We start from the raw sequence: 21,827 nt of genomic DNA on the forward strand, positions 1-21,827 counted from the left end.
AATGGTTAGTACTCCTGCTGGAAGTAGCCATCAGAAGATGGTACATTGTGGTCATAAAGGGACAGACATGGTCAGCAACAATACTCAGGTAGTCTGTGGCGTTTAAACGATGCTTAATTGGTACTAAGGGGCCCAAAACGTGCCAAGAAAATATCCAACACACCATTACACCAGCAGCCTGAACCGTTGATACAGGGCAAAATGGATCCATGCTTTCATGCCGTTTACATCAGATTCTGACCCTACTATCTGAATGTCACAGCAGAAATCGAGACTCAAGTTACTGCTGCCTTTCTATCTCTTTGCTCTTTTCAATCAGCTCGAACCAGTCTGGCCATTCTCCTTAGTTTTATAGCCCACAACTTTTGAACAGCATTATAATTTATTCAATACAGAACCGTTAATAAAAACTAATCAAATGTATTATTTTACAAGATATTTGACAATGTTTTATATTTTCATGCTTACAATATCACTGTCAGGGTTTTGTTTGGTATCTTTGTGCTTTCGTTTGTGTTTCATTTCAGTTTGACCTTAATTGCTCTCTATTAGTTGCCTTTCTTACCGATTACCCTGGAGAGCTCTGGAGCAGAAGGAAAATCTTCCACCATGGACCCAGTGATAACACCCGAGTCAGCTACAGAGCCAGTGGACCACGAGCTTGTCACCTCCAGTCATATCTATCCCAAGGCCAGAGCCCACCGGCGGTGTTGTATATATATATATATATATATATATATATATATATATATATATATATACAGGTCCTTCTCAAAAAATTAGCATATTGTGATAAAGTTCATTATTTTCCATAATGTAATGATAAAAATTAAACTTTCATATATTTTAGATTCATTGCACACCAACTGAAATATTTCAGGTCTTTTATTGTTTTAATACTGATGATTTTGGCATACAGCTCATGAAAACCCAAAATTCCTATCTCAAAAAATTAGCATATCACGAAAAGGGTCTCTAAACGAGCTATTAAGCTAATCATCTGAATCAACTAATTAACTCTAAACACCTGCAAAAGAGAGCTCAATGAAATCTTTAGAATTAACTGAATTAGAACTGGTTTGGGGGGAAAAAATCACGCGTCACGATAATAATAATAATAAACTTTATTTTATAGAGCGCCTTTAAAAGCAGCTTCTCAAAGCGATGTAAATAAAATCACAATCCACCGGAAAAGACAAATAAAAGTTAATAAAAACAAAAGCAGCAACATTAATAATAAAAAATAGCTGTAAAGCGATCAGGAAGAGACATCAGCAGTCAAATGCAAGTTTAAAAAAATGTGTCTTCAGAAGAGCTTTAAAAATGCCAAGAGTCTGTGCTTCCCTTAGTTCAGGAGGGAGAGAGTTCCAAAGTCTAGGAGCGTAAACAGAAAAAGCCCTATCACCCATAGATTTTAGATGTGTTTGTGGAACAGTTAATAAATTGCACTGTGAGGAACGCAGTCTGCGATGTGGAGAATAAGTGATTAATAAGCCAGATAAGTATTGCGGAGCTAAGCCGTGTAAAACCTTGTATGTCAGCATCATGATCTTAAAGTCAACACGGAACCTGACCGGGAGCCAGTGTAAGGACTTCAAAACTGGAGTAATATGGTCAAATTTCCTGGTTCCCGTCAGGAACTCGGGAGGCAGAGTTCTGAACATATTGCAATTTGTTAATAGTGGTTTTACAAACTCCAGCTAAAACAGCATTACAATAATCCAGCCGTGAGAACACAAATGAATTAATCAACTTTTCAGCGACACATAGGTTTAGCATTGGGCGTAGTCTGGCAATATTTCTGAGATGGAAAAAGGATGCCTTAACAGTGCTCTGTACAAAAAAATCTAAAGTGAGGCTGGTGTCAAAAATTACACCAAGGTTCCTCATCGTACTTTGGGTCTCTAAAACAGAGCCATCAACAGACAGGGACAGTGGAGCCGCTTTGCGAATTTGATGACGGGAACCTATAAGTTAAGAATTTCTATAAATTCATTGGAATTGGATCCAGAAAGCAAGTGGTTGATTTCATGCTAGATACCTCCCTTGTGAGAGCCTCAGAATCAAGCAGTGAGAAATGAGTAAAAGAAACACCAGTGAACCCAGATGAACAAAGGAGTGAAGTGGCACAGTCAGGGTTAACAGAAATTTCTTTGCGAACACTAACAATCTTCGAATTAAAAAACTGTAGAAAAGAATCACAGAGCTGCTGGGAAACAGGCAAAGTGGTAACAGGATTAACTTGAAGCAATCTGTTTATGGTTTGGAACAAGTGTCTGGGATTATTGTGATTATTTACAATAATCTGCGAGAAGTAAGATGATCTTTCAGTCTCCATAAGAGCACGATAACCCCCCAGAAGATCCTTCCACTCTTGATAGTAGACACTCTGACCAGTAAGGCGCCATTTGCGCTCAATTTTCCGACAAGCTAGACAAATTCCGACAAATTTCTAGAGCGCAGATTGTCATTATACCAGGGAGCTGAGCGGGCGAATGTGACCTTACGTGACCTTAGAGGAGCAAAAGTGTCAAGATTAGCAGCAAGAGTGGAATTTAGCTGCACAACTTTCTCCTCCAGTGATAAGGGATGAAGATCGCTTAGGATGGAAACCACAGAATTGGAGAAAGCTGTCTGGTCGATAGACTTCCAATTCCGGAAGGTTACTGTTCGGATGGTAGGCTCATTTGAGTGATACAGTTCGAGGTTAATAAAGACAGCTGAGTGATCAGACAGTCCAATGTCAATAGATGAAAACGCAGACACAAATGAGCCATTAGCGATCACAAGATCCAGTGTATGACCCTTATTATGGGTTGGGTCAGTTACAAACTGTGTGAAACTAAAACAGTCAATTAACAACAAAAATTCCTTAGCCGCTACTGAGTCACTCCGGTCAACATGAATGTTGAAGTCTCCCACGATTAGAATTCTGTCAAACTTCACAGTCAGCATCGACAAGAAGTCCGCAAACTCTGACAAAAAAGCTGCATGTGTCTTAGCCTTAGGTGGTTTATAGACTGTAGCGATGATGGTGGACACAGGAGCGGAAATACTCAGAACCAGACATTCAAAAGAAGAAAACTGGGGAACAGTCACAGAGCTTGTGTGCAACTTCAGGTTATAAACCACAATAATACCTCCACCTCTGCCAGATAGCCTCGGGCGATCTAATACTCCAAAGCCCGCTGGAGTGATCTGGTTAAACAGGAGCCCATCATTTTCTTTGTGCCAGGTTTCAGTTAAGAACAATAAGTCCAGCTTTTTATCTATAAGAAAATCCGATAAAAGTAGTGCTTTGTTGTTCACAGATCGCACATTAAATAGAGCGGCGTAAGCCTGGCTCTGAGACGAAGATGACAGAGGTTTAATCTCCATGCGGGGAACCGGTATTAAATTACTGTGAACAACACCAATATGGAGCAGTTTGTTGGTCTTACGTTGACAGCTAGGGACATAGATGTTAGGAGAAGATGAGACAGCAAGGCTGCGCCTCAAACCCCGATGGATATATCGCTTTGGACGTAACAGTCCAGCATCTTTACAGAGATTGTAATAGTCTTTAGCTAGGCAATAACAGTTCTGTTTTAAATTCAAAAGCATGCGTGTAGTGTACCTTAGTGCCATGGTCAGTGAGCACACACTCGCGAGGCCAGAGTGAATGAAACTCTGCAGCACACTGCGAGCACAGCGTTGTACAATCCGCACACACAGCCAAGCAGAGGCGATGATCCGGAGTTACACGCTGCAGGTTATTCCAGGAAGATCTCCGTAGCGCAAAATGCGAGCACAAAGTCATACAATCCACACAGACAGCTGAACCGAAGCGATCCAGAGACACGCTGCAGATTATTCCAGATGGAGCACAGAGCTTAAAACTACGATCCAAAGTATTTAAGATGGCACCGCCACATCGCAATCATTACAGCACTAAAAACAAAACTAAAAACTTAAAAATAAATGAATAAAGTTTAAAATAACAAACCAAAACAAATCAAACAGTAACAGGAGCGGCAGCAAAACACGCCAGCGTACCCTGAGACCGGGGTTTCATAAAGGTAAAGGAGTTCACGAGAAACCAACCTTTCGCGAACAACGATCACATTGTTAGCTTAGCAATATGTATTGATATATATTACCGAATCCACACTGTAAGAAAAAAATGTAAATTTACAGGTAAAAGTCTGTATTTTTTTACAGCATTTTGCCGTTTTGTCATTATACAGTGAATGCCTGTTATTTTATTGATATTTGCTGTAATTTAAAGGTTCACCATTAAATTTACAGGTAATTGCTTTTATTTTGGTTTTACATCAATTTTACGTTTTTTTAAGCAAATTGTCTGTATTTTTACTGGGTTATGTGTAATTTTACATAAAATATTAAGTAATATTTTACAGTTTTTTTCTGTGAAATTAGAAAACAAAGAAAAGAAGGTAAAACTGCAGAAATAAGCAGTCATTTAACATGTTTTCCTTTTAAGATCATTAAGCATGTGGGGGTTAAAGTGAGTTTTAAGGTTAAATAATAACAAGATTAAAATACTATAATGATTCAATAGGCTAGTATTTGTACAGTAGGCTACATACAGTAGGCAGGCCTATTGAATCATTATAGTCTTTTAATCTTGTCTTGCAAATAGATGCTCATTGTGATCATCATTTGTATTATTCTCCCCTAATTTCATGTATATTTTATGTCTTTAATGAATATTTTTTCAAATCTGCGTTGCTGCACATTGCCTGGCTTTGTGTGCGTGTGACTGTGTGTGTGCGTGTCTGTGTGTGCTCGCGCGCGCGGGATGACGCAGATTCAAATAATCCGCCATTACTTTTCCGTTGCTTAGTCCCGCCCACAACGGTTAGCTGGTTGTCAGATCTGTCGTCGTCAAGTTTGGATCTCTGTGTCAAGGACAAGCGGGAGATTTGAATTCAGTCTACGCTGGTGAAGTGGATTGCGATCACGGTGGTTCAAAACTATAATCGTATTCGTCAGGAGCAGCCGTGAGCAGGAGCGCTGAACACACGAGTTATAGTCCTGGTGTCAGTCAGTCCGTTCGGAAATAACGCGCCTTTTTTCAGTGAGCCTGGTTCGTCACAGCGGACACCATGCCAACCGATCACCAGCTGAGGTAAGAGTCTCATACTACTTGTGAACGATATTTTATATTACATTTGTGTTAAGTTGACAGTTTCCAAGCTAACATTAGCATTCTTAAATGTTCAGTCAAACCTGGCGTCGAGAGCTGGAGGGCAAAACACTGCAGCAGGCGTCTTTCAATTTTCCATCTCCAATTGCAAGATCAGTTGAATCCACATCTATGGAATGATATTCCGGACATTATTCAAAAGGAATTGCAAATTGTATTTGCAATTGCGTTTTCAATTTGTGGACGCATAAAATGTGACATAATCCAAACGCAATTGCAAATCGAATTCAGTTCTGTACTTGTTGATACAGATACAGCAAAGCCTAGAACAGGAAGACTAGAATAAATATAACATGATGAACCCCTAGGTGTAACTGATGCAGCTACATTACAGTAAATCATATTCATTTTTACTTTTAATAAATGTAGCTAAAATCACATGGCAGCTCAAAACATTACTGTTAGCCTTTCCTGCTCAGCTTCCAGATCATGGTCAGTTGAGTTTTTTGCATTGTCCCAATAGAACATATTCTGACATGTGTAAATGTAATACTGAGTTTTAAAATAACTTATTTTTTTGTGATTTCAGATGTTTAAAGCAGATGATCATGGCAAACAAGGTATGGGAATAATAACTTTAAAAAAACGTAATGACTGAGTCTTCTGATTCCATATGATTGCACTAAAAGTGTGCTCAAGGTTTGGTTTTGCTACAGTAAGACCACGATTGTGTTAGATTCCACCCATCTATTGTTTTTGTTATTTTGTAAAAAGGCTCTGTTCTTTAGAAACATGGCTTTTCCTATCACTGCTATCTTAAAGGGATAGTTCACCCAAAAATGAAAATTCTGTCAGTATTTACTCCCTCATGTTGTTCCAACCCCGTAAGACCTTCGTTCATCTTCGGAACACGAATTAAGAAATTTTTGATTAAATCTGAGAGCTGGATCACTCCTCCATACTAGTCCATAGGCTTCTTCAGGGATTGAAACTTGTTCCCCGAGAAGTTATTAAAGACATCGTTAAATAGTCCAAGTGACTACAGTGGCTCAATCCTAAGGTTATCAAACGTTGATAATACTTTTTGTGCGCAAAAAACAAACAAAAATAACGACTTTATTACTGCTATTCATTTCCTTCTCTGTGGGCCTCGAGTCAGTTCACTAGTGATATAGCGTAAGCTTCTGTTGTTATATGTCACACGCATCACACACATGACCAGCGTTGGCCAATAGTGAGCCTACGTGTGACGTAGCTCTACGCAATCACACTACATTAACTGACTAGAGGCCCAAAGAGAAGGAAATGAATAGTTGAAATAAAGTCGTTATTTTTGTTTGTTTTTGCGCACAAAAAGTATTCTTGTCGCTTGATAAACTTAACCCTTTAGGCGCCAGAGGTTTTTTCCTAAAACGTTCGATTTTGACATCTTAATTTCAAAAGGCTATATCTTAAAAGTGATAAAAGATAGAGACTTTCTATAAATTAGAGAAATATTAAGGATGACCCAAAGTTTATGTAGGGATTACATTTTCCCATCTAATTTGTATATTATGACGTCATATGGTGGTGGCCACCATGGATTATAGAATTTTCATGAAAAGCCACATGTTTGAATGATAAAATGCAGCACTTCTTTCCCCAAAATGTCCCTCACCTTCTGTATGATATATTGCACAATACTGAATGCTCAGATAAATAGTAAGTAGTAAACAAACTGTGTAAATCATTACTAATAAATGGTAGAAACAAACCGAATGAATGTAGCGGTTGGCCTTTTGCTGTAGAGATTTTCCATTTACTACATACAGTAGGCACATATATATTATTCATAAAAATATTAATTCCCATCAGCTTGCGATAGACTATGCATAATAGCCCCTCTGCCCCGTGTCACACCGCCTCTGCTCCTGCTACGAGCAGCGCGGGCGCGGCCAGATCTGTCTCGCGCGCGTGCCGAGTGTGCACAGCTCGGACTACTGTCATTCATTGTCATTGCGACTCCTCACCCTGCCTCCACGTTGCCCCCTAACTGTCCTATGAATACTTCGACCTCTTCTAACATACCAAGTGGCATTAGACAAAGTCTCCACCACAATACTGTCGCCGCGATTGCGGAGAGGCACATGGTCAGATGACAGAGTTACATGGCTAGCGCGGTAAAAATCTCCCGCCTCGTTCCCCACAACACTAACACGCCTGCTAACTTCGCGATGAACACTTCGACCCCGGGAAACATTGTTCCCACCACTGACATTGGGCAAAGGACCATCTACAGTGGGCAAAGGATTCACCGTTTGTGCTTGGTGTAGGGCTATACTTTCACTTTCAGAATCACCGTCATCTTCTGAAGGCAGTCAGATATTCCCCTTCAGAATCAGGGTCCGCGAATAGAAGCGGGTAAGCTTTATTGATGTCATTAGATAATAATAATAACAATAATAATAATCTAATGCAAATACTCGCTGACGTTGACTATATTGCTCGGATAAAATGGCTCACTCGCACAAAAGCTCCGCTTTTTTTCGCACTGATTCAATGCGCTCTAGCTCGAAGATTTTGTATAGAAGCATGACGTTTTTTTGAGTCAGGGATGAAGTATGACATGTCTGCCATCTAGTAGAGGGGAGGTCGAACGAAATTTGACACCCTATTTTACAAAATCGGCTGTTTTATTCAGTGCCGCATCTTGTCGAGTAAACTCGACCGTGGCGCCTAGAGGGTTAAGATTGAGCCACTGTAGTCAATTGGACTATTTTAACGATGTCTTTAATAACTTTTCGGGGCTGGCAAGTTTCAATCCCTGAAGAAGCCTATGGAGGAGTGATCCAGCTCTCAGATTTAATCAAAAATATCTTAATTCGTGTTCCGAAGATGAACGAAGGTCTTACGGGGTTGGAACAACATGAGGGTGAGTAAATACTGACAGAAATTTCGTTTTTGGGTGAACTATCCCTTTTAGTTTATCAAACAACGAGAATACTTTTTGTGCGCAAAAAAACGCAAAAATAACGACTTTATTTCAACTATTCATTTCCTTCCCTGTGGGCCTCGAATCAGTTCACTAGTGTAATAGCGTAAGCTTCTGTTGTTGTACGTCACACATCACACACATGACCAGCGTCGGCCAATAGTGAGCCTACGTGTGACGTAGCTTTACACAATCACACTTTGTTAACTGACTAGAGGCCCATAGAGAAGGAAATGAATAGTTGAAATAAAGTCGTTATTTTTGTTTGTTTTTTCGCACAAAAAGTATTCTTGACGCTTGATAAACTTAAGATTGAGCCACTGTAGTCACTTGGACTATTTTAACGATGTCTTTAATAACTTTTCGGGGCAGGCAAGTTTCAATCCCTGAAGAAGCCTATGGAGGAGTGATCCAGCTCTCAGATTTCATCAAAAATATCTTAATTCGTGTTCCGAAGATGAACGAAGGTCTTACGGGGTTGGAACAACATGAGGGTGAGTAAATACTGAGAGAATTTTCACTTTTTGGTGAACTATCCCTTTAATGACACATATCTCTACCTTTCATTCCAGCCAGATGATCTGACGGTAGCTGCTCGCATCTCAGCCTACCTGATGGAAAATTCTTGCTAGATGAATGACCTTCACCTTCAACTCAACCTTGCCAAGACAGAACTGCTTATGGTTTTAGCCAAACCATACTTGCTGTGTGATCCTGCTGATTTGCCTTATACATCATTATACTATCGGAGCTGCACAACTTCTATCCAGACTGGACTATTGTAATACTCTCTTGGCAGCTCTTCCAGCATCAGTCAAACCTCTGCAACTGAACCAGATGCTGCAGCAAGAGTGGTCTTTAAAGGTAGCCCAATACCTAAACTCACTACTTTAGATCTATGTGTCCTCCAGAAGCTTGTGTTCTGCAAGTGAACGGCGCCTTGTGGTGCCATCATCCCAAAGAGACACAAAATCACTTTCACTGACCTTTACCTGGACTGTTTCTTGCTGGTGGAATGACCTGCCCAACACATTTTCAAGAAACTGCTAAAGATCCATCTTTTTTCGTAAACTCTTTACCCAATAATACTAAATCTTTGTTTAAAAAAAAAAAAAAAAAACTTGCTATGTGTACTGTGCTAGACTAACTGGGACTTGTCACTGCACTTGTTGCTTCTATTGTTATCGTAATTGGTAAGTCACTTTGGAGAACATGTAATTGTGAATGTTTTTAAAGGGATAGTTCACCCAAAAATGTAAATTCTGTCAGTAATTACTCTCCCTCATGTTGTTCCAACCCCGTAAGACCTTCGTTCATCTTCGGAACACGAATTAAGATATTTTTGATGAAATCTGAGACCTGGATCACTCCTCCATACTAGTCCATAGGCTTCTTCAGGGGTTGAAACTTGCCGGCCGCGAAAAGTTATTAAAGACATCCATAAAATAGTCCAAGTGACTACAGTGGCTCACTCTTAAGTTTATCAAGCGACGAGAATACTTTTTGTGTGCAAAAACAAACAAAAATAACGACTTTATTTCAACTATTCATTTCCTTCTCTGTTGGCCTCTAGTCAGTTAATGTAGTGTGATTGCGTAGAGCTACGTCACATGTAGGCTCACTATTGGCCGACGCTGGTCATGTGTGTGATGCGTGTGACGTACAACAACAGAAGCGTACGCTATTACACTAGTGAACTCACTCGAGGCCCACAGAGAATGAAACGAATATTTAAAATAAAGTCGTTATTTTTGTTTTTTTTGCGCACAAAAAGTATTCTCGTCGCTTGATAAACTTAAGATTGAGCCACTGTAGTCACTTGGACTATTTTAACGATGTCTTTAATAACTTTTCGGGGCTGGCAAGTTTCAATCCCTGAAGAAGCCTATGGAGGAGTGATCCAGCTCTCAGATTTCATCAAAAATATCTTAATTCGTGTTCCGAAGATGAACGAAGGTCTTACAGGTTTGGAAAAACATGAGGGTGAGTAAATACTGACAGAATTTACATTTTTGGGTGAACTATCCCTTTAAATGTTTTACATGTTCTAAATTATATACTAAGCTTGTATTTCCGATCTATCACTTATCTTGACGTTCAGTGTTTATGTTCAATTACTAATACTGTAAATGTGCAGGTATTCTGTACACATTTAGTTAATTTAACAGAAATTGACTGTAAACCTGCTATTATTAAGTACTTAATTAAAGATTGGTCAAACTTGTGAAATTGGATCTGTAAAAATTAAAACTGTAAATATACAAACATTTGTATTTGAATTGATGTATTTATTTCATTTTTATACATAATTTCATTGTTATTTTACACAGAAAAACTATATATTCAAAGTAAATTACGGTAGATAGACAGGATTATAATAAAATAACTTTATAAAACCCTAAATTTACAGTTTAACCTGAAAGTTAAATGTGTTTTTAATGTAATTTGACATAATGTATCTGTTTTCCCACGGTTTAATAAGCCATTATCAACAGTAATATACTGTAATTTAATAAATTTTGACTGTCTTTTTAATGTAATTTGACATCATTTATCCGTTTTTCCACGGTTTAATAAGCCATTATTAACAGTAATATACTGTAATTTAATCAATTTTGACTGTCTTTTTAATGTAATTTGACATAATTTATCTGTTTTTCCACGGTTTAATAAGCCATTATTAACAGTAATATACTGTAATTTAATCAATTTTGACTGTAAAGTAAATTCTGTATTTTTACGGTTTTTGCATGTAATTTTGAGAAATGGTTATTTGCTGTAATTTAACAGAATCCGTCTGGAAACTTTGCTGCCAGAGATTTGCCGTTTTTTTACGGGATTTTTTTTTACAGTGCATTCTCAAAACCTCTAAATCTGATGTTTAGAAAAAAAGAGCATGCTCACATACTGTTGTGAATGCATTCTTGTGTCAGTAAGACACGGGTAATGTTTGCCGTCTTCTGACTGATGAGCTTTCACAGTTACCAGACAACTTACTGTCAGGAAGATGAACAGCTCAGTGATCATCCACGCACAATCACTCCATCTCACGCAAAACCAAGCACTTTATCTTTAATCACTTCCCTGTCATTTTATGTCATGTGTTCACGGATATCATATTTTCTAACCACCTTCTAATTTCATTTAATAATTTTCTTTTCAGCATCAGTAGATTAAAGATAAATAAACTGCATTGTCAGAAGCACAAATAAATTCTTAAAATTGAACAAAGGCATTTAAAGCATTAATAGTTGAAACTCATAATCACTTAAAACAAATGACAAAAAACTGAGAATAGAATGGCAATTTCGTGACAAAATTAAAACATGTAAAAGCTAAAAACAAACCTCAGAAATGAGTGATTTGAAACATTATAGACTGGAGCTTATTAGCACTACTCACATGCAGCACACAAGAGCCATACATGCAAGCACTGATTTCAAAGGAAGCAAACATTGATATGTTGCTAAGATAAACATTTTGTATTGTAAGCATGAATATACAAAGCACGCTGAATATCAGGTAAAATAGGCAACTTCAATAAAGTTCAATAACAAATAAATTGCACCACTGTTCAAAAGTTTAATGCTTTTGAAAGAAGGCTGCATTTATTTAGTCAAACATACAGTAAAAAAACAGTAAAATTATGATATATTATTATAATTTAAATAGCTGTTTTCTATGTGAATATATTTTATTTCATTCTAATATGATGATTTCATTTGCTGCTCTGAAAACATTTATGATTATTATCAATGTCGAAAATAGTTCATATTGTGGAAATTGTGATACATTTTTTTCTGGAATATTTGATGAAAAGAAAGTTTGAAAGAACAGCATTTATTTGAAATATAAATGATCTGAAACATTATATATGTCACATTTGATCAATTTAATGCACCCTGGCTGAATAATAAAAGTATTGATTCCTTTTGAACGGTAGTGAAGAGTTTGCAATTGTCAATCCTCTTACATTTCCATCATCTTTTTTTTTTTTTTTTTTTTTGCATAGAATACATGCAGGCCTTAGAATTTGGCCAAAACAGAGAAATGAGAAAGGTTTTTATTAGTTATAAAGGAAATAGCAGAAATAACAGAAATTCTCTCATTCTACGGAGAGAAAATATTAATATATTTGTGTAATTACATTCGTTATAGCATAGTCTTTAGTTTACATGTAGCAGACAAGTGCCACAAATGCTGAAAATCTGATTTGTGTATCACTAAAACATATTATTTATTTTTTAATCAATAATTTTTAACCAAAAACAAAATTTTTTGCAAACAAATTTCTCTTGACGCTGTCATGAAATAAAAGCGAATGTGCAATTCTTTCCTGTAGTAAGCCACGGGTTTCTTCCTTTAAAATGAAGAATGATCTACAATTAAATTAGCAGCATCCCAGCAAACAGGGAACGTTCTGCCAAGGTTCTCTCACAGTTATGAACAAACGTTCTTCCAAACATCCAAAAGATATCTGGTCTCAAAACGTTAGCACAAAAGCATTCAAGGAATGTTGTTTTTTCCTGAAAGTTGGACTCTTGTCTAAAGATTTTAAAAACCTTTTGTTTCATAACATTCAGAGAACGTTCAAATTTAACATTCTCATCATTTTTGCAAAATCACAAAAATGGAACATTCCCTTAATGTTTTCGCTAACATTTGCATAAATACGATTTTAAAAAAAAACATTTAAACATTTTAAATGATCAGAGAACATTCAGAAATACTGTTTTCATAACTTAATGGGAACGTTATCATAACATTTTGAGAGCATATTTTTGTTAGCTGGGATATCCCTTACCAGCCCGACACATGGACTCGTGGTGAATGTGCGTGGAGCGGATGCATGGATAGCATGGCTTTTGTCTGGGAGGAGACAGATATATCTGCTTGAGCAGAGGAAGTTGGCTGGGGGTGTGAATTGGCTGCTTCTTAAGCCAGTTATCTCAGTGCTCCACACTGCTGGTGCTCTGCCAGCACTCACAGTCCTGAGTAAGGAGGACATTAATGAGTCGTGGAGGGCTGAGACGGGCTACACCGCGCCACTCTCTCTCTTCTGCAGGAAAATGAAGTGTGTTTTAGATTCCCTTCTGCCAATGTTCTTATTAAGTTAGGCTATATTAAACGGATAGTTTACCAAAAAAATTCAGTCATTCATTCGACACTCTCAAGTCGTTTCATCTTCAAAACACAAATTAAGATCTTTTGATGAAATCTGAGAGATTTCTGTCCCTTCATTGACAGCTACGCAACTACCACTTTGACTCAGTTCAAAAAGTTCATAAAGAGATTGTAAATCTAATCCATATGTACTGAGCGGTTTAGTCAAAATGTTTTGAAGAGACTCGATTGCTTATGATGAACAGATGTAACTTAGGCTTTTATTCACATATAAACATTCATCGACACACACCCCTGCTGAAAACCAGTCTAGGCTGATTGTCTGGTCTCAGGTGGTCTTCCAGCCTGGCTTGATGTTTGATGCTTGAAAACCAATAAGGTCCATTCTCATGTGTTAAGGCCCGATCACACCAAGGAAGATAACCATAAAGATAACGATAAAGAGATAGTTCTTAAAATAGTTCTCAATATTAAAGAATAGCAGAGTTCACACCATAGCTATAACGATAATGGCATAGAGAAACAATATATTTGAAATCATTTTCAGAATGATTTTATCCAGCTGATGATAAAATATTGACAGCCAATCAGAATCCATCCAGCTGTAACTTAAAGCGTCAGACAAGCACGCACTTAGAATAAACAGAATCATATTAATATATCTTTATAGTAATTGTTTATGGTTTGAATGGGCCTTTACACAGCATGTTTGAGCTTCAACAAGAGGTTTGTCTTTCGGATGAGACGTTAAACCGAGGTCCTGACTCTCTGTGGTCATTAAATATCCCAGGATGTCCTGGGATAAGGAGTAGGGTTGTAACCCCGGCATCCTGGCCAAATTTGCCCCTTGGCCTCTGTCCATCATAGTCTCCTAATCATCCCCATATATATACACTGATTGGCTTCATCACGGTCTCCTCTCCACCAGTAAGTGTGTGTGTGTGTGTGTGTGTGTGTGTGTGTGTGTGTGTGTGTGTGTGTGTGTGTGTGTTTGTGTGTGTTCGTGGGGTGGGCGTTCTGGTGCAGTATGGCTGCCGTCGCATCATCCAGGTTGTGCTGCACATTGGTGGTGGTTGAGGAGATTCCCCCTTCTATGTAAAGCGCTATGAGTACCCAGAAAAGCGCTTTATAAATGTAAAGAATTATAATTATAATTATTTGTTCTCATGCGTCAAGCAGATTCAGTTAAACTTCTGTTTATGTTCGTTGATCAATGTTTATGTTAAAGCAGCACAGCTAAAATGAACTGGAAGTGACACAGCCAGACACATTAAAACATGTGTTCAATCTTAGGCTACATTAAAAATAAAGCGGATACGTTTACAAAATGAAAACAGAATGCTCCCTTATCAAAAAACAAACAAAAAAAACACAAAAAAACGTTTAGAGAACATTAATAAATAACGGTTTCTTGACCGTTAGCAAAACATTCCTAGAACATAGCCTATTTGTGTAGCTTGGAAGAGCGCAAGCCCTATGGGAGGCAGTGATGCTCGAGAATACAGTCTACGGCTCGACACACACACACACACACACACACACACACACACACACACACACACACACACACACACACACACACACACACACACACACACACACACACACAGCGAGGAAGATAGACAATTCAGTCCATGAGACAGAGAAGAGAAACGCATACGAAACGCTCACATTCGCCCAACCTCCAAGCTCTCTCTCACTCACACACACACACACACACTTACGCGCGCGCGTGTGTTTTGGTACCAGGAGGCTCGCGCTGCATTGTGTTGGCGGATGGGTGGAGGTGTACACACACACACACACACATACACACAGAGCTAAGGATACTGGCATCACGCTGAGGGTAAGCGCTCCACATCTCGGCTCTGACTCACGCAGCTGCTTTTTTCTCTCTTTCTTTCTCTATGGCGGCATCCTTTCGCTCCGCCTCATTGGTGCTACCCCCCCCCCCCCCCCCATTTCTCTCTCTCTCTCTCTCTCTCTCTCTCTCTCTCTCTCTCTCTCTCTCTCTCTCTCTCTCTCTCTCTCTCTCTCTGTCTCTCTCTCTCAAGCTCCAGGCCAATTGGTTGCCTGCCTTCAACCGTTCTCTGCTCTCTTCCTTCTCCTTCTGTCTGTCTCTGTCTCTCCTCTTCCTTCATCGTGTGAAGAATGATTAGCATACAGAAGGCGAGAGGAACTTTCCAGCGCGAGTGAACAGGAGAACAAGTGAGCGAAGGGAAGATCGTGGGAAAATACTATCAGGAGCGATTGGAAAGTTTGAGCGAAGACAGCATTTCCATACTGGTGGGTCACTCGTGGTTTTATATTTCTGGCTGGGCTGCTTCACAGATTGAAGAGTTGAGCTCGTACACTGTGTGTTTTATTTCAAGTTTTATTTACAGTGCACTTGTAACCGCCAGGAGCTATTTAGGTCATACTGGATCTTAAGAGAATTAGCCTATAATAATATAATTCTTCTAAAAACAAAGAGAGAGAAACATGTCGTGCTTTGTTAGCTTAACGAATTGTAATGAGGTTGATTTAGTCATAATTCATAAAAAATTTAAATAACACATTTTAACATGATAATTTAGATGTAGGACGAAATATTTTTACAGTGTAATGATTTTCTTACTCAGTTGTCTTGTAGCCTATTCCAGTACAAATATCTAACAATTCTTAAGTCATATTAAGTCTTGTTTTAAGAAATTTTAAGATTATTTCTAGTATTTTTTTCCTAATGCACTGCAGTTGATTTGTTCTGTATCGACCAGACATCTCTACTGTCTTACTGTGTGTTGGACGTCTCTCTGCACATGCTGCTGGAATATCTGTGGTTAATGTAAATGTGGATTTTGTGAGTGAGAGGTAAACGTGTCTCTCAGGTCACGAGCTGTTGGGCTTTTTCTCCAGAAGCTACAGTAGAGTCCATCTGCTTCTGGGTTGGACTTACTGTAAGGCTGGACTATTCGATTCCCTCATTGATATGAGAGTTGTAGAGATAACTGAGTGCTACTGGGAAACTTCTGTTTTCTTGAGATGACTGTGCTTTATTACATGATCAATGCATAGTAATGCCTTCAGAAGAAAGTGATTTTTTTCCCTTCATTAAATATCAGTTGTTTGAGCGTTCCCCACCCCTGCCTATATATTTTGAGTTACATATTTGGTTTTCATGTTACATGTAGTAACTATAGTAATAACTATACATTATGCATAATCACATGCAACTAACTCCAAACCAAACCCCAATCCTAATCATAACCCTATAGTAAGTACATGTAGTTAATTATTATTACACAGTGCTTTAATGCATAATTACACTGTTACACGGAAACCTTGAAATAGTGTAACCGAAACTGCACGTGAAGGGCATTAAATGTAACAACCTAGCTAACTTCTGTTCAGATTCTGTTCAAAGAAAAGTAGTAATTTCATCTATTACGATTAACAATTTTCAATTTGTGATTCTGACTACATTAAAATGGTTCAGTAATTAATGGGAAATCTGTTAATGAGTAATTACAGCCATGTTCAGACATAAGTTTTACAGACTTTTTTTGCATGTACTTCGATACGCATATCTGCAATCATCTGAGTTTCTAATTCTAAATTCTAAATAAAATTGACAATTGAAGCCAATAATAAATCATCTACAAATGTTTGCATATTGTGGAGTATCAAATATTATGTTTACTTTGATATGACAGTCAAGGCTCAAAATTATTTAAATTAATCATCATTCTTATGCTTAATCCCTATCATGCATGTGCAGTATCTCTGGTAGGATAGAGATTATTGTATAAATAACACATCCAGTATAGGCTATGTATCCAAGTATAGATTTTGTGTAAGGCAGTGAGAGCATGAGGCTTGTGCATGATTAAACTCAATGTGTGAACTGTGATTGAATTGAGGAAAGAGCCTATATCTGATTCCCATTATGCTTTGTATGATATACTGTTTTAATTGCTGTAGGTGATCAATTCAATACATTTCAGCGAGAATATGAAACGTTCACTCCTATGTAAATTCTGGCAATATTTGCTCACCCTCTTATTGTTTCACACCCAGATGCTGTTCAATTTTCAAAGGAATTTTAAAGTCTTTGTGCAATTCAGTTTCACACAGTATTTGGAGGGACAGATCATCAATGCATAATGACTTCAATATCAGTGTTTGCTCAAATAAATCTATCTACAAAGATTGTTGAATCGACTGCATATTACACTTTTATGGTGTTTTCATTGACAGATGTGGTCACTATGAACTATCACTTAAACACTTCAGTATGTCTGAAAGATCTCAAATAACAATCCCCATAGCACAAAAGTAAAAGGCAATTTTGTTTAAATGGTATTTTCATTGTGTGCAGAACACATGCAGACTTGCTTTACTGTCTGCATATTATTGTGTTTTTTTTTAGTACATAAAAGAAAATATGATGCATATTTTAAAAAGATTCACAATAAACATTAAGGTCTCTTCGGTGGTGTAAAGTATTTGAATAAATGTAATTAGTACAACAACAAAGTAGCCAAAAAGTTACGCAAGTATAGTAACTGAGTATCAAAGATATTAGCAACTTTTACACTCTACTTGAATACATTTTTGAGATACTGTATACTCTTTACTCCAATACATTTGTGATGAGTAATGCAATTGCTTACAATATTTTGCAATGCACCTAACTTTTTCTGCAGCAGTTTATTTCTGCTACAAAAGAAGTGATATTGCCATCTTCAGGGCATTGAAGGTACTACTTGTGTGTTTTGCCCTTAAAGCTACACTGTGTGATTTTTACCCCCATCTAGCGGTGAAAAGGTATATGACCATCCAGTGAATATTAGTTTCTGTTCATCTCAATTCCGATTTCGTGCTAACTCCTACGGTGGCCAATGTAGTCCAAGATTAACATGGCTTCCAGTTCGACCTCGTCCATGAGTGTATAATTGTGTATAAAGTCAAATAAATGAAAAATAACTACAATTTAAAGTGCCTACATATAACTTATAGCCTACAATTTATACCGCCATTAAAATATTGATCACATGTTATCCGTCATAGAACACGGATTTATGTTACAAAGTAAATAATACTTTTCATCATTGACGCGAGGAAACCTATCCTAGATGTCGTTTTAGTGTTATGCACAGCACACCATGATATAATTAGCCAAGCAACAATAAAACTTCCAATATACACAAATAGGCTTAATTAACGTTACCTGTCGAGAAGAAAGCAGGCAACGTCGGCGTCCTTTTTAAAATCGTTGCTCGTCATGAGCTCTTTCCATCTTGGAAAGGCCACTCCAATATTTACTTTTGTCTTGTTGATTTGCCTGTTGCGTTGCCGTCTTAATTCTCTTTCTCGCTTCCTTGGCGACTCTGATACGTATCCTCGAGAATAAGAGTGATCCTCCATCAGCCACAGACTTTCAAAAAGGCTTTCAGGTTTTATATATCAGTCTCAAGCAATCACCCTCTTGACATTCGACACGGTACCATCGAGTGTTAAAACGCGAAAGGCGAAGCTTGAATTAACGGGTATGTCCCTCTTTGGCTAATGTACTTTCAAGATGGAGGGGCAACATGGCGACCGACATTAGAACCCCTTACCCGTATGTATTTTCAATGGCATATTATACACTCACGAGAATACTTTATTATTTGAACGAAGTAAATATACATTAATGAGCACATATATTTTTGAAAGAACTAAGTGTTTTAAGCTAAGAATAAACTAAAAAAGTTACACAGTGTAGCTTTAAGCTGGGTTCACTGTACGATTTCGGCCACGATTTGGCCATCTTTGACAAATTTTGCAAATCCTAAAAGATTTCTCTGATCATAGGCTAAAATCTGAAGTCTTTGATCGTTAGTTTGACATGTTCACCGTTTCAATAAAATTTGACCTCCGACGAAATTCTGGCAGTGTCCGAAGATTTGACTCTCAGTCCTGCAGTGTGACTTCTTGCGACAACCGTCAAATTGTCTTCATTTTTCAAAACAAGCCATGACCAAAATTAACTTTAGAGATTTCTTTGCAGCCACCATTTCAATCTCTCATGTAATGCAGCTCACCGTCACAGAACGTGTTGTTGATTGATGATGTAAAGCTCCGGAAGAGTTTTCTTGCGCTTGGAGTCTTGTCGTAGAGTCTGAGATCTTTTAGTGTGACATGACTTACAGCGAGGATCATGTTCGTACAGTCTGTCAAGCAACAATCGTAAAGGACTATTATAAATGTGCATCTGGCTTTACTCACCCAAACTTATGCACAAGGCTACTTGAATGTGAGTGCATTAGCAGGTAGTTGCTGAATCACAGGTGTTTCATATGAGATGAGGACAAACAGCATGACTATTTCATTTTATCAACATTATTTTATTTATCCGTCATATTGAAAATACCTTTCTGGCTATAGAAAGGTAGAGGCAGACTGTGATAAACTCATTTTTAAAATAGATGAATTTCACACTGTTATTGAACTGAACTGAATCAACACGGAACTGAATAAATACACTATTGTCTTTTTACAGCTGTTTTACTGCAGAATTTGAATTTGTCTCATACTTGAAGTTTGCATTAATGTTCGTTATAATCATGTTTATTACTGTGAAGCTGCTTTGAAACAATCTGCATCGTATAAGATGCTATATAAATAAAGGTGACTTGACTTGAGTAACGTCACCATTTACGATATTTACGGTTCTCCTGACGGACCGATGGCTGATCTTTATTAGGCGTGAAGGCCACATAAGTAATTTGAATCATGATTGATACATGTGACGTTCATGCGTTCTGTGCGAGAAAGAGCCTTCCCCATCATCATCCATATCAAAGCATGATCTATATCTAAACAGTGAGGCCAATTAAAAACCCATCTTGACTGTGGAGCGGGTCTGTAACTGAGAGTGTGGAGTGTGAAGTAGACGAGTGATTGATAACGTCGCTCATTCATCTCGCTCACCTGATGGCACCACAGTCCCAGCGTGTCAGAAACACGGGGATCTGCGTGAGTTATGTGCTGTTCAGGCATAGGGTTAGTCATCGCTGTTCTCCTGAAGAAGAAGAAGAGGAGGAAGAGGATTACCGCTGCCTGTCTTTGAGGACTCTAGCATCTTTTAACCAGGCTTAGTGGTGCACTGCTTTAAGAGAGGATGCTTTCTGTGCATCCTGATGTTATTCTCCTCTGTGGGAGAATTGTGTCAGAGTCGGAACTGAAAGCATTGCGAATGTTGGAGCGGGGCGTCATTTGGTTTGATTTCACTTGAACGATGAGGTGAGACAATTAACTAAAGCTAGGGATCTTTTAAACAGTTTATATATATATAATATTAAACGATATAAATCTACTTGGAATGACATTAGAAACCAAACATCAAAAAAGACACACGAGGCACTTCTTTTATTTAAAATATTGTACATTTACATTTGACACCTGGCTGAATTATGTTAATCCAGGAACATGTCTTACTTGGCAAAATCACTGTGACCGTATGGATGGATGGATGGATGGATGGATAGATACCTTTAACCTTACAGAAATGGTCTAAATCAGAGTAAAAAAAAAGAAAGAAATCAGGTTCCATGTGGTGCTCACAAAAAAGTCGCATATGATAGTAATCATATGCGAATAATCAGATATTAAAATAATTGGATTTGGGCCACTTTTGCCTGCAGTCTGAATGTCATGCACTAAATACTGCTGTTACCTAAAACACCTGCTAGTATGGAATAAACATGACCAAGGGCATAGGTTTGGTTTTGAGATTGGTGGGGACATTCCCAGAAGCTGAGGAATCAGGAAATTAATAGGATAATATTAAGGTTTTTAGTCTATATTGACCTTAACAATACGTTAATGAATTCTGTAATGTTAGGACAACTATTAAAGACAAGAAGGGAGTTTAACAGAGACTGAACTTTCCTCCGTTCATAGTGCAGTGCAATAGTGCAATGCGGTCTTGTTCCTTGACCGCATTGCCGCCAAACACATGTCTGCATCTGTCATTAAAGGGATAGTTAAGGGAATAGTTCACCCACATGAAAATTCTGTCTCTCCCACAAGTTGTTTTAAACCCTTATACATTTCCTTCTACTGAACAATAAGGAAGATATTTTGAAGAATGTTGGTAACCAGACAGTTGATGGACCCTATTGACTTCCATAGTAAGAAAAAAAAAATACTATGGAAGTCAATGGGGCCCATGAACTGTCTAGTTACCAACATTGTTCAAAATTACATTTTTTTGTGGTCAGCAGAAGAAAGAAACTGGTCTGAAACAACTTAATGATGACAGAATTTTCACTTTTTAAGGAAACTATCCCGTTAACAGAAATTAACTTTTAGCATATTTGTTTTCACATCCTTACTGTCCAGTTTGTCCTGTTGGACATAACACACAACAACTTGTGCCATTGTTCTGAACCATGTTTTCAGTCTCCTAAGAGCAATGAAACTTATTTCAGCCTCAGCTGAGCCTGGGATGACAAGGGTTTCAACTTGATCAAACAGACTTCTCATTTCAACAGACCAAACAATTTTGTGTTTTCATGTTTAATGTGGACTTTCCATAGTCGTAATGATTTATACTGT

The 21,827-nt window shown here is 37.9% G+C and overlaps 1 protein-coding gene across 1 annotated transcript in view; it reads left to right on the forward strand.

Moving 5' to 3' along the window:
* The first annotated feature begins 15,057 nt into the window (after nucleotides 1-15,057).
* myt1lb (myelin transcription factor 1-like, b) overlaps nucleotides 15,058-21,827 on the forward strand; it is a 267,848-nt gene continuing 261,078 nt past the window's right edge. Inside the window, exons 1-2 of the mRNA XM_077238574.1 lie at nucleotides 15,058-15,090; nucleotides 15,395-15,530. The gene's annotated coding sequence lies outside the window, so the exon portion shown is untranslated. The remainder of the gene's footprint in view (nucleotides 15,091-15,394; nucleotides 15,531-21,827) is intronic.

Source organism: Siphateles boraxobius, unplaced genomic scaffold (genome assembly GCF_051911475.1).
Source record: "Siphateles boraxobius isolate OS27281-9 unplaced genomic scaffold, OSU_SipBor_1 22, whole genome shotgun sequence".
Classification (NCBI taxonomy): domain Eukaryota; kingdom Metazoa; phylum Chordata; class Actinopteri; order Cypriniformes; family Leuciscidae; genus Siphateles; species Siphateles boraxobius.